Here is a 13859-nt window from a genome sequence, read left to right on the forward strand (position 1 = left end):
TTGGCCCAACTTGTCTGCACCTATCAAGCAACTATCTGTTCTTATCCTATTTTCCAGCACTTAATCTGTAGCCTGGTACGCTATGGTCTTTTTATCTAAATGCCACTTAAACGTGAGGATTCCAGCCTCAACCACCTTATCTGCAATGGGTTCTAGAGTAAGTCAGACTGTAGGCTGCTAGGAGGTGAGATACCACAGAATTCTTAGCATCTGATCTTTTGTAGTGACAGTATTTATTTGGCTAGTTCAGTTTCTGGTCAATGGATAATCCCAGGGTATTGATAGTGGGGGTTCACTGATGATAATGCCATTGAATGTCAAAGTGTGATGGTTAGAATCTCCCTTGTCAGAGATGATCATTGCCCGGCACTTGTGTAGTATGAATATTACTCGCCAACTTAGTTCAAGCCTGAACATTGTCCTGGTCTTGACGCATATGAACACTTCAGTGAACATCCCCATTTTGACCTGCTTAGAGAGGGATCGTCACTAATGAAGCAACTGAAGATGGTTCAGCCAAGATACTAACCTGAGAAACTCCTACAGCCATGTTCTGTGGCAGAGATAATTGGCCTCCAACTACCACAACCACCTTCCTTTGTATGAAGAATGACTCCAGCTAGAGGAGATTTTCCCCTGATTTCCATCGACTGAAATTTTGTAAAGGCTCCTTGAACGTCATAATCAAATACTGCCTTGATATTACTTTCACCAGCTCTTTTATCTTTTTGGATCGAGGTTGTAATATGGAGGAACCCAAACTAACCGTCAGTGAACAGGTTGTTCATGTTGCTACTAGGTAATATTTTCAATAATATGATGCATCATTTTGCTAATGATCAAGTGTGACCTGATGGAGCAATAATTGATCAGCTGGATTTTTCCAGTTTTTTTTGGTCAGGACAAACCTGGGCAATATTCCACATTGTTAGGCAGACTCTGGTGTTGCAGCTGTATTGCAACAACTTGGCCAGGATGTGGCTAGTTCTGGAGCACTTCAGTACTACCGGCAGGTTGTGGTCAGGGGCTATGTCTTTGCTACATCCAGTGCCTTTAGCCATTTCTGGATCACATTGAGTGAGTAGAATTGACTGAAGACTAGCATTTTTGATGTTGGGGATCTGAGGGTAACCGTGCTGGATCATTCACTTGGCACTTCTGTTGGCAGATTGGTTGCAAATGCTCCAGCCTTGTCTTTGGAATGACTTGCTGGACTCCCCAATCTTTTGAGGATGCATATATTTGTGGAGTTCCACCTCTGGTTAGTCGTTCAGTGATCCACCACCATTCATAACTGGATGTGGCAGGACTGCAGATCTTTGAACTGATCTATTGGCTACGGGTTCACTTAGTTCTGTCATATTGCCTGCCTACTACTGAAGTAATAGATGCTTTTCCTGCCCTGGACCACTATCTCTGAAATTGCCCATGGTTCTATTCTTTATTTCCTGTTATTTCTTACCTAAATGATACTTCTTGGCACCATCATCTGAAAAACAATCAGGTTCTACATATCCGCTGATGGCACCGAGCTCTATCTCGCCGCAAGGTGTTCGCAGATTGCTTTTCTGTCATTCAGTCTTGCAGAGAGGCAGAATTTCTTTTTAGAATAGCAAAAGGTATCACAAATTGCAATCCCTAGACCCCAATTCTATCTCCCTTCACGCTTGTTGTTTCGAATTGAACCAGGCTCCGCAACTAGAGACCTGTGCGACCTATAAGCACCACAATAATTCTCTCCATCACTGGAAAATTGCCTGCTTCCACATCCCTTCTGTCACAAATCATCTGCTGTGAAGCTCTTGGCCATGTCCTTATCATTTACAAAGGTGACTCTTGTAATGCTGCCCAGCCTCCATATCCCTTCCCTGCTCCAAACTTAAGCTCATCCAAAGCTATGCCGCTGTTTCCTATCTGGCAATGCCAGTTACCATTAACTCATTGACCTACACCTGTTCCCTACCCACCAGCTCGCTGACTTGAACTACTCCCCTCACCCCGTGCTCGCTTATTAGCACTGGCTCACTAACCCGCCCCGTGTTCCTCGCATTCCAGCGCAGCCTCACTGAAAACTTCCCTCTCTTCCGGCTGCGACTCCCACCATGTGACCCGATGACGCAGGCGCGAGGGTTCCTTGGCTGAGCTCTCGCGAGGTTTGGCCTGCCCGGCCGTCAGCAAGAACTAGCCCTTGTGGTAAGTTTGTAAACAACGTTAACGGTAACCGGGGCGGCTCGGGTTGTGCAACATGTCGGCCGGAGTGCCGGTTATTTTTACAGTGAGCTCTGGTAGTGGGGGTGTGAGAGCGTCGAACGGCTTCTGGGGTAGGGTGTGTTCACAAACCTTATTTGTTAACATGGCGACGCTAGGGCTCCGATTCCCGAGGCTGCCTTCCAGCTGCTGCAGTAGCAGCGAGAGGAGGTGGTGATCTCCTCACACTCCGCTCCTCACACTGCTCTTAGGCTCCAGACCACTGTTTCTCCTGCTGTCCGGCTCTAGCCTGCTCCTATCCTGTGGAAATGGAGTTTGTACAGATTCAAAAGCAGTCAGGTTGTGATAAGCAGAGGGTGGTGTCTCTGGTATTTGGTGCTGTTCCGGACACGGCTGTATGATTTGGACGGTTTAAGCCATAGAAAACCCGGCCAGTATCTCCTTTCCGGGGTAACAGACTGTTAGTATCCTGGCCATCAATATTCCGCATTATATACCGAACCTGGACTATCATACATGAGGGGTGTGAGTGCAATTGCTAGAATAGGTTTAACCAAAATTCACCTTGCCTTGTGATTATCAATATTCGATATTAAATTCTGCACCTCCAAGCAAAATAATTTTTGCTATGTTATCACCAGTTGGGGTCGTGAAGAAATTCTTTGTGAGAATCCAAAGATGGTTATTTTATATGACCTAGAAAATATAAACGCTACTTTTGTGGTTTTTAAGATTGTATAGTTTTAAAATCCAGAAGTTTTTTTATTACTGAGAAGCTCAGGTAAGATCAAAGGCAGCACCAAGGAAAATGCTAAATCAAAAAATAAGTGATGACACCATGGTTGGCCTTTGATTTCTTTTAAATTGTAGCAGTAACTAGAATTCTGCTGTTTTGAAGAGGATGATAAAGAACATGAGGCAGTTCAACATAAGGTAGTAGTGTTTGTAGAACAGTATATTTGAAACTTAGAAGGTACAAGGAACTTTTCTTCCTTTTTGAAGTGACACTGCTCTGGGCACTGGTACCATTCTCTATCCCTGAGCTTTGTAGGCTGTCAGGTAGCATTGAGGGAAAAATAAATCTTTTGAAATAAAAGAGAAGTCAGGTTTCTGCAGTTTCCTTGATGCAGGCCTGCTATTTGAGGTCAGATGAAACTGAAATCCAGTAATGTCCATAGATGAATTAGTGGAGACATAAAGATATAGTAGCAGTAAATTATATTTGCCAGATATTGGGGAAACAATACTGTTGAAGAATCAAAAAATGTTTTTGTTGTCCCACTAGAGATCGTAACAATGAGTTATCTGTTGGACTGCAAGAGGACTGGTGATACACTCAGGAAAGTTGATGAATGTAGAATGGTATTATAAAAACCATGGATAGAGTTGGATGATGAGTGCAAATCATTGATCTGAAGATGGAACCAAAAGGGAGAGACAACAATCCTGGGGAGTACTTGCTTTCATGGAAAAGGAGTCAGAGGATGAGTAATCAACTACAGCTCAGATGGTGATTGAGAGCAAAATAGAGAACCATAATGTGTATTTAATAGGACTTTTAACCCAGTTGAGAAGAGTGTGGTGTCAGATTTTGCCAGTAGCTTTGCAGTTGATATAATTTTCAAAAATCTTTTTTTAAAACAAGTATTGCATTATTGCTAAAAGTGCACCTTAAGCATGCAGGTAGATGATTTATCTTGATTCAGTTCAGGTTGTAAGCTTAGCAGTTGATAAATGCAGAACACAAATGCTAAATGTGTGCTTTATGCACATGATTTTTAAAACATAAACCGAGAAATATATTTCAAGGAGAAGGCAAGTGCATTTCTTAGAGTGTAAGTGCATTCATTGGGTTGATGATCTTTTTCCTCTGTGTCTAGGACCAGCAGTTCTAACAGCTTGAATGGCTGACTAAGAATTGAGCATACAATGTAGAAAAACATCTCTAACAAGGAGCAAAGAACATGATACATGTTCCTGGCAAATTTGTTGTGATTCACTTTTATTCTATTGTGTCAATTTTAAGACAAAATATACTCACTAACCTTGTGAAATTTGATTCTTTGAAGAAGCCTATAGAGAGTTGTGCTCTAATTTATGGAGAAAAACAACTTCCAAGTTGAAGATTTGGTTTAACTTGTTCAGTTGTCATTTGCAGAAGGTAGTAGTGGATCTGAGCCATATTTCTACAGGAATGATATTTTAATTTCAGTGAAATTTCTGAATTTTTTTGGGGGATAATTTGATCTCGCATTGATATTCAAATGCCTGGCAGATGAGAATTAAAATTAGTTGCTTTCCATAGTTGAAATTTCATATGAACATAAGAAATTAGAGCAGGAGTTGTTCTCTTGGACCTTCAAATCTTTTCTGTCATTCAATAAGTTTGTGACTGATGTACTCAACTCCACCTTGCACTATCCTTACCTCTTTTAATTCCCTTCATATCCAAAAGTTGGTTGATCTCTGTTTTGAATATATTTAATAATGAGTATCCACAGCTCTGAGGTAGAGAATTCCAAACGTTAGCTGTATAGGGCATTGGTGAGACCGCAGCTGGAGTACTGTGTGCAGTTTTGGGCGCTGTACTTACGCAAGGATATTTTGGCCTTGGAGGGAGTGCAGAGGAGGTTTACTAGGCTGATGCCGGAGTTGAGGGGGTTGAGCTATGAGGAGAGGCTGAATAAATTAGGCTTGTACTCGTTAGAGTTTAGAAGAATGAGGGGAGATCTCATTGAGACGTATAAGATGATGAATGGGATGGATAGGATAGAGGTGGAGAGACTCTTCCCGCTCAGAAAGGACAGTAGGACTAGGGGGCACAGCCTCAAGATAAAGGGGGGGCGGTTTAGAACGGAGTTGAGGAGGAACTTCTTCACTCAAAGGGTGGTGAATCTCTGGAATTCTCTGCCCGTTGAAGTGGTGGAGGCTGCCTCGCTAAATATTTTTAAGACGCGGGTTGATGGGTTTTTGATAAGAGAGGGGATTAAGGGTTATGGGGAGAGGGCGGGAATGTGGAACTGAGCCATGACAGATCAGCCATGATCTTATTGAATGGCGGGGCAGGCTCGAAGGGCCAGATGGCCTACTCCTGCTCCTATTTCTTATGTTCTTATTATGTTCACAACCCTGAGTGAAGAAATTTATCCTCCTTTCAGTCCTAAAATGTCTAACTCCTCTACTGAGTGCCCTTTCATTTGTTCTTACTATCTGTCTATTAACCAATCCTTAGAATGCTCAATATCCTGAGCCCCAGTTTTGTGTGACATTTTATCAAATGCTTTTTGAAAATTCCAATTACACAACATCTATTGGTTCCCCCCATCTCTATCCTGCTAGTTGCAACCTTGAGAAACAAGTAAATTTGTCAAATACAATTTCTCTTTCATATATTCATGTTGACTCTGCCTAATCATATTATGGTTTCATAAATGCCCTGTTACCATACCTTTAATAAATTATAGCATTTTTCTGATTGGTTGGCTAACTGGCCTATAGTTCTCACTCATCATGCTCTTTTCATTCTTGCATTGTTGAGATTGTCTGCTATGTTTTAATCCGAGGAGGCTATTGTCAAATCTGAGGAACCATGGAAGGCCATGCCATTGCATCCACAACTCTGTAACTAAAACCCTATTATATGTACAATTCAGTTTAGGGGATTTTTCAACGCTGAGATGCACTAATTCCTATAGTATTATTTCTTTACTAATTAATTCTTTATGTACCTCATTCTGACTTGGTCCTTGGTTCCACACCTTTTCTGGAATGTTCTTGGGTCTTCTACAGTGAAGTCAGATACAAAGTGTTTAATGCCTCTGTCGTTTCCTCATTTCCCCATTCTAATTTTTCCTTCCTCTGCTTCAGAGGAAGACCACATTTATTTTGTTAATCTTTTCCTGAACTTTTATAAATTCTTTGTTTTTACATAGAATTATATAGAATATACAGCTCGTTCAGCCCAATTAGTATAAATAGATGTTTATGCTGCATTGAAACACTCTCCCAACCTTCTAATTCTTAGTATAACCTTCAACTACCTTCTCTCTCGTTATCTTGTGTCTCCTCCAATGTATCTATATTATTCACCTTAAATACTGCCTGTGGTAGCGAGTGCCACATTCTTGTCGCTCAGTAAAGTTTCTTCTATATTGCTACTTTGATTTCTTAGTCACTATCTTTCATTGATGGCATCCAGTTTTGCACTGCACTGCACTTCTTCAAGTGGAAACACATTCTCTGTGTCTACTGTAAAAACTTTCATAATTGTAAAAAATCTGTTAGGTTAACCGTCTGCACTTTTGCAAGGGAAAAACAGTCCCGCGTCTTCATCCTTTTCTGGTGCATATAAACTCTCAGATCTAGTGTCATGATAAATCTGTTTTGCACTCTCCCCAGTTCTCCTCTATCCTGCTTAATGTACAACCAGAATTGCATACTGAACTCCCAAGTATGGCTTTTTGCAGTGTGTTTTTAATGTCTCTTGCTAGTTTACTTTTTCCTTTCCTCTTTATCAACTTCTTGGCTATCCTTTTGCTGAATTCTAAAATCCTCCCAACTCTCAGGCTTACTATTTTAGCAACATTATTACCCTCTTTAATTTGATATTCTCTTTTAACGTCCCTTATTAGTCTAGGTGATCACTTATCTCAGTTTTAGCTCTTAAGGGAATGTATTTTTATTGTATATTTGTCGCAAATGATGGATTAATGCTACCGTCATATCTTTTAATGTAATTTTCCAATTAACTTTAGCCTACTTATTTCTTGTACCTGTGTAATTTGATTTGTTCAGATTTAAGACCCGAGTTTCTGACTTAACTGAATCACTTTGAAATCCTATACAAGTTCAGTATAGTATGATCACCTTTCCCTAAAAGCTGTATTACTACAAAGTTACTAATTAACTGTTTCTCATTTGCGCAATCTTAGATCTAAAATGGTCTGTTCCCTAAATTGTTCCTTGATATATTGATCTTAAAACTTCTGTACCCTCCATGAATTCATCCTCCACCCTATTACTGTAAATTTGGTATGCCCAATCTAAATAATGGGTTAAGCTCCCTCTGATTATTGAAATAACTTGGTTACATGCACCTTTAATTTCCTGATTTACTGGAGTTCTATGAGGATGTGTCTAGGGTGGTGGATAGAGGAGAGCCGGTGGATGTGGTCTTTCTGGATTTTCAGAAGGCGTTTGACAAAGTACCTCACAAGAGGTTATTGCAGAAGGTCGAGGGACATGGAGTTGGGGGTAGGGTGTTGGCGTGGATAGAGGATTGGTTGTCAAATAGGAGGCAGAGAGTGAGGGTCAACGGGTGCTATTCGGATTGGCGGATGGTGACTAGTGGAGTGCCCCAGGGGTTGGTGCTGGGGCCTCAGCTTTTTACCATTTATATAGATGATCTGGAGGAGGGAACCGAGTGTAGGGTGTCGAAATTTGCTGATGACACCAAGATTGGGGGAACGGCAAATTGTGCGGAGGGTGTGGAGAGTCTGCAGAAGGATCTAGATAGGCTGGGCGAATGGGCCAGGAAATGGCAAATGGAATTTAATGTTGGCAAATGTGAGGTGGTCCACTTTGGTAGGAAGGACTATTACTTACGAGGCCAAAAACTGCAGTAGGCGACGGTGCAGAGGGACCTCGGGGTCCTTGTGCATGAGTCGCAAAAACCCAGCTTGCAGGTGCAGCATGTGGTCAGGAAGGCGAATGGGATGCTGGCCTTCATAGCGAAGGGGATTGAATATAAAAGTAGGGAGGTCTTGCTGCAGCTGTATAGGGCATTGGTGAGGCCGCAGCTGGAGTACTGTGTGCAGTTTTGGGCGCCGCACCTGCGCAAAGATATTTTGGCCTTGGAGGGAGTGCAGAGGAGGTTTACTAGGCTGATACTGGAGTTGAGGGGGTTGAGCTATGAGGAGAGGCTGAATAAACTAGGCTTGTACTCGTTGGAGTTTAGAAGAATGAGGGGAGATCTCATTGAGACGTATAAGATGATGAATGGGATGGATAGGATAGAGGTGGAGAGACTCTTCCCTCTCAAAAAAGACAGTAGGACTAGGGGGCATAGCCTCAAGATAAAGGGGGGAGCGGTTTAGAACGGAGTTGAGGAGGAACTTCTTCACTCAAAGGGTGGTGAATCTCTGGAATTCTCTGCCCGTTGAAGTGGTGGAGGCTGCCTCGCTAAATATTTTTAAGACGCGGGTTGATGGGTTTTTGATAAGAGAGGGGATTAAGGGTTATGGGGAGAGGGCGGGAAGGTGGAACTGAGCCACAACAGATCAGCCATAATCTTATTGAATGGCGGGGCAGGCTCGAAGGGCTAGATGGCCTACTCCTGCTCCTATTTCTTATGTTCTTATGTTATTTGTATGTAGGAGTTAATAACACAGAGTGTTAGAGAAGGTGAGGCTAAAATTACAATGTAGAACCTTGCATCTTTGAATTGTACCTGAATCATGTACAAATTGACATTGGGACGCTGGCATTAGAAAATTAAATGTGTTGTTGAATAAGTAGTGTAAGGCAGGGTTTGAGTCATGGGTATTGACACCAGTACTAGGGAAAGATGGAGCTGTTCTCCTGAGACTGGGCACCTCTTGCACCAGTGTCTTGGTGAATCAAATAACGAGGGCAGGATTCAGGGTTTTAAATTAATGGAAGTTTTTTTCCCGGAGGTTGAGAGAGGGATGATTCAGGAAAAGTTTAATTCTAAAGCGGTAAGAGAAACGTGAAGGTTGTAGGATGTAATAGTGGTTGAGGTGAAAAATAAGTAGAGTTGGTGAGAAGGGATGGGAAGGTTAACAAATTTAATCTGGCATTAGAGACTAGGTGATGTTTGCTCAGCGATTTAGTCCATAACAATTGGATCCTCCCCCTTCTTCTCCAAGCAGTTCTTCAGGCCTAAGGAACCTGGCAGAGAGAGAATATGAGAATAGAATGGTGGTTAAAAGGCAACTCAAAAAATATCCTACTGGCATGCAGGAATCTCAGTTTAACACCTCAATCAAAAAATGGCATGTGCAACAATGCAGTGCTTCCCTAAAGCTGAACTAGTCAGTCTAGTTTTTTGTTCTCTGGATTTCAAGTTCCACTCCAATCTTCTGCCTCAGAGATGAATGCGCTACCAAGTAAGCCAATAGTATGTAGGAAGAAGGAGGTGGGGACAGGCCTGGTGAGGAATTTAGTTATAAGGTTAGTTTGGAGAAACTGGAGTTATTTTCCTTGGAACAAAGCTTGCCCCATAATAGCTGCACTTCTGAATGCAGCTTGAAAACTCTGAACTGACATTCCTCAACATGCAAATATTGCAAATGTGATTGTTCTATATTGCAGTGGAAACCAAGAAAATGTAACCAATTTATCTTGCTCTGAAATAAGTGCCAATTCTTGCACTTGCACATAGTGACTTTGTTGTCAAATTTGACCAGTCTGCTGTTATCCTGCCAAGACTCCTCACTAGTAAAGGTCTTATGGAAATACAGACATTTATACAAGATACAAATACCAATGCACAGTTATCATAAATATGCTGGTGAAAGCAGCCTGCTCAGGATAATGAATTTGCATAAATTTCAGAAATTAAAACCACTAATTTCTTTGTTATTTTACCAAGTAACCATGTAGTGAGCCCAACTTTGTGTCAGCTGTAGCTCACTTGGTAGCGTATTCAGCTCTGAGTCAGAAGATTGATTTCAAATTCCGCACCAGAGATGAGAACAAAAACCTGGATTGACTTTATGGAAGCATTGCATTGTTGCACATAGCATTTTTCGATTGAGGTGTTAAACCGAGATCCCCAACGGCCGTTTCAGATCTAACAAATAGATCACATGGTTATTATCATGATGTTTGTAGAAACTTGCTGTGCGCACGTTGGCTGTTACAATTCCCACATTATGAATTTTAGAAATATTTTATACAAACTAGGAGTATGAGACCATTCAGCCCCTTGACCCTGCTCTGCCACTTGATAAGATCGTGACTGATCTGACTGTGGCCTAACTCCACTTTCCTGACTACCCCCTGTATCCTTTGATTTTGTTGTTAATCAAGATTTACCTAACTTAGCCTTAAGAACATTCAGTTACCCTGCCTTCACTGTTTTCTGGGGAAGGAATTCCCCAGAAATCATCCTCATCAGTGTCCCCTAGCTCTAGCCCCACACATAAGGAGAAACATTCTCTTTCTGAAAAGTCCGCTCAGGAGCTTGCATATTTCAGTAAGATTCATTGCCTGTAAAAGTGCTTTGAGACACACTGAGCTCATGAAAAGCATTATGGCAGTGAAGACCCTCTAATTTTACTTTGTGCACAATTTATTTATTTAAACATGGTAACTCAAAAAGGCTGACTTGTGCTCATCCTATGCAAGAACTTTTGAATTGACTTATGGCTCTGTAGCTTGGAAGGGTCACTGAATGCAAGGCTCTTTTTTTCTTTACTGCAATCCAAAATTTGGGTGTGGAAGTGCAAGTTCTATTGCCGAACCATGGTCTAAGCACTGTTCCCTTCTGTTTTCAATGAATAGTTGGCAATGATGTGATTAGTTGCTTGGTGATGAAGTATTATGTTAATATCTCTGGGCTCAAATATGAAGATAGTAGTGACATTAACAGAGACATTAACTGATGGACTGGTATTTATGGTTTTCATTGTTTATCCAATGAATCATTAAGCTGCACATATCAAGGATTTTCCAGTTAAGTCCTGAGATTTGCTGAATTAGCTGGTATGATGATGAGAAAGATTACAACTAGAATTGTTGTCTATCAAAGCTCAAAACAAAATAACGGCCACCTGGATTAATTAACAGGCCATTAAACTGCTATCCTTTCTCTTAGGCAACCCATCAAGATCGGGGAGGGCTTGCTTCTGGTTTGGGTTCGGAAATGCCTGATGAGTCTAAAATGTGATCAGTATGCTGCCATGTTTGATGTGTTGGGTAGATAGATTGTTTGGAGGTTTGTGCCCTCTCTCCCGTGCCTCAACTTTCCTCTGCATATTTCCAACAGTGACTTTTGATGTGTTCAGCACCTTCCTGAATGAGTCTTCTCTGTTTTGGCTGATCCCTTGCCAGGCTCTCCCATGAGTTTGCAGGTATGTTTTAACTCTTCGGGGATACTTTTGAAGGTATCCTGAAAACTGTCTTCTTGGAGCTCCCCTGCTGTGGCTGAGTTCCGAGTGGAGAAGCAGCTTCACATCTGTCAGGCGTACGAATGACATGCCATGCACAACAGAGCTGGTTTTGAATGATTACTGCCTCAATGCTGGCTAGATTGACTTGGGAGAAAATGCTGCTTTTGGACTGCCTTTCTTATCATGGATTTGATGGTTGTTGTGAAGGCACCACTCATGGTACTTCTCTGATGCTTTGTGATGCATTACTGTAGGTTGTCCAAGTCTCTGAAGTATATGGGAGTACAGAATCACTGCTCTTCAGGAAACCATTATCTTGGTCTTGGGATTGAGATTGTGGGCCAGGATTTTATGACCCCTCCAGCCTAACTGGATATTATGATCTGCTGTACTGAAAGAAGATTTAACTGACCCGCTGCATCCACTGGGAGGAGACCTGCTGCAGTGGGGCTGTAAAATCCTGGTCTTGGTCTTCAAATAGGTTTTTTCTCAGTCAACCAAAGGCTGAGCAGGTACAATGGAGGCAATGATGATGGATTTTGTTGTCTGTTTGCCTTCATCGAGAGGAGGCTCTGAGGAGATGGAAAACAGTCCACATCTTCCAAAATCTTGCTGTAGATCTTAGTCAATGGGAGGAGATGGTTTTTCTGTGGAAACGGTTGAATGATGATCTAGTGAAAGGCCCATTTTCTCATATACTTTGGAGGAGGAGTTAATAATGACCTGAGTTCAGTTTGAGTGAGAACACACATAAGCATCATCTGCATACATAAGCTCTACTACTGAGGTTGGAGTGGTTTTGGATTTGTACTGAAGATGGTGTAAGTTGAACAGTTTCCTGTCTGAACAGTAGATTATCTTTACACCCTCTGGGTAATTTGCAGGAGGTGAGGTGTAGAATTGCAGTGCACAAAATGAGAAGAGACTTTGTGCATTGATACATCTTTTTTTGACCTCAGTTTTCACTGAGATAGGGTTTGTGGTGGTTTCATAAATGAGAATCACAGCTTTCATATCATCATGGAGTAGGCAGTGAATGGTGACAAATTTCTGAGGGCAGCCAAATTTGAGGAGAATACTCCAAAAGCATTCATGATTAATAGTCGCCAAAAGGCCTTGTATGGTAGTTGGTGTTTTCCTTGCATTTTTCTTGAATTTGCTGTGGATTGATGATCATATCTATGTTGCTTCTCAATGGATGAAAACTGCACTGTGACTCTGGAAAGACTTACTCAGCCACTGGGGAAAGGTGATTAAGGATAATCCTTGCGTTGATATTCACTGCAGTCGACAGCAGGGAGACTCCTCTGTTGTTCAGACTTTCTCCCTCCTTCAATACTGTCACAATCACAATATCCCCAAGATCCTGTGACATTTGCTCTACTTCCAAGATGAAGGATATGAGGATGTGCAGCTGTGCTCGGAATACATCTTTGCCATATTTCAGAATTGTAGTAGCGATTCCATCTGCTTCAGGGGCTTTGGTTTTCAAATGTTGAATAGCTTTTTCCACATTATGTGGAGGGGATAGCGGAGTAGTATTATCGCTAGACTATTAATCCAGAAACTCAGTTAATGTTCTGGGGACCCAGGTTCAATTCCTGTTGCGGCAGATGGTGGGATTTGAATTCGATTAAAAAAATATGTGGAATTCAGAATCTACTGATGAGCATGAAACCATTGTCGATTGCCGGAAAAAGGTATTTTGTTCACTAATGTCTTCTAAGGAAGGAAATCTGCCGTCCTTACCTGGTCTAGCCTACATGTGACTCCAGAGCCACAGCAATGTGGTTGACTTTCAACTGGCTGCCAAGGGTGAGTAGGGATGGACAATAAATGCTGGCCAGCTAAGTGATGCCCATGTCCCACAAGTGAATAATAAAAAAAATACACTTACCAAAATTAACAAGGCTTGTTATAGTCATATCGAGCATTTATGGGTAATTTGCATGGAGTCATATAGCCCAGAAAAATGACCTAATCTTAGGGATTTAGTTTCCTTGGTATCTTTGGGCCAGATAGAGCAAAGATCCACCAAGTCTTTCCTCTACTAACATTTATATTTCAGATAAATTCACTGCATTCACTCTCTTTGTTGATTGCTTTTCCCAAAAAATGTAGGAGTGGGTCTTAGCAAGAACATTATCAGATTTCTCTACTGCCTCTCCAGTCAAATAGTCTGCCAAATATGTGCCAGTCATATAGGGAACTGTCACTAAGGTGAACTACAAGAGTGCTTTTGGAAGCTGTGGTGCCATAGAGGAAAGGTTAAAATTAGCACAAAGGAAAGAAATCTTCCTTAGTTCACAGTAGCATGTTTTTATTTGCCACAGCACTACATGAAATCCTGAGCTGAAAGTAATGCAATCACCATATTAAACAAAACTTTGTTGTTTTTGTGAAGATTTTATGTTTATACATTTTCTCAATCAAACCTTTTAGGTTTTTTAAACCCTCTCAAAAACATTTAAAGTTGATAAGACATGTAGATATATTTAAAACCCAGAAACTACCCCT

At 41.4% G+C, this 13859-nt stretch overlaps 1 protein-coding gene across 6 annotated transcripts in view; it reads left to right on the forward strand.

Moving 5' to 3' along the window:
* The first annotated feature begins 2116 nt into the window (after window positions 1–2116).
* The window catches only part of atf2 (activating transcription factor 2), a 144680-nt gene continuing 132937 nt past the window's right edge, over window positions 2117–13859 (forward strand). For 3 of the 6 annotated variants that reach the window (XM_080198945.1, XM_080198944.1, XM_080198950.1), the window contains exons 1-2: window positions 2134–2193; window positions 3494–3718. The gene's annotated coding sequence lies outside the window, so the exon portion shown is untranslated. Of the gene's footprint in view, window positions 2194–3493; window positions 3719–11257; window positions 11304–13859 lie in introns of those variants that run through there. The other 3 variants (XM_080198947.1, XM_080198946.1, XM_080198949.1) reach the window with 3 other exon arrangements.

Source organism: Carcharhinus amblyrhynchos, chromosome 11 (assembly GCF_965287045.1).
Source record: "Carcharhinus amblyrhynchos chromosome 11, sCarAmb.v2.hapA, whole genome shotgun sequence".
Taxonomy (NCBI): Eukaryota; Metazoa; Chordata; class Chondrichthyes; order Carcharhiniformes; family Carcharhinidae; genus Carcharhinus; species Carcharhinus amblyrhynchos.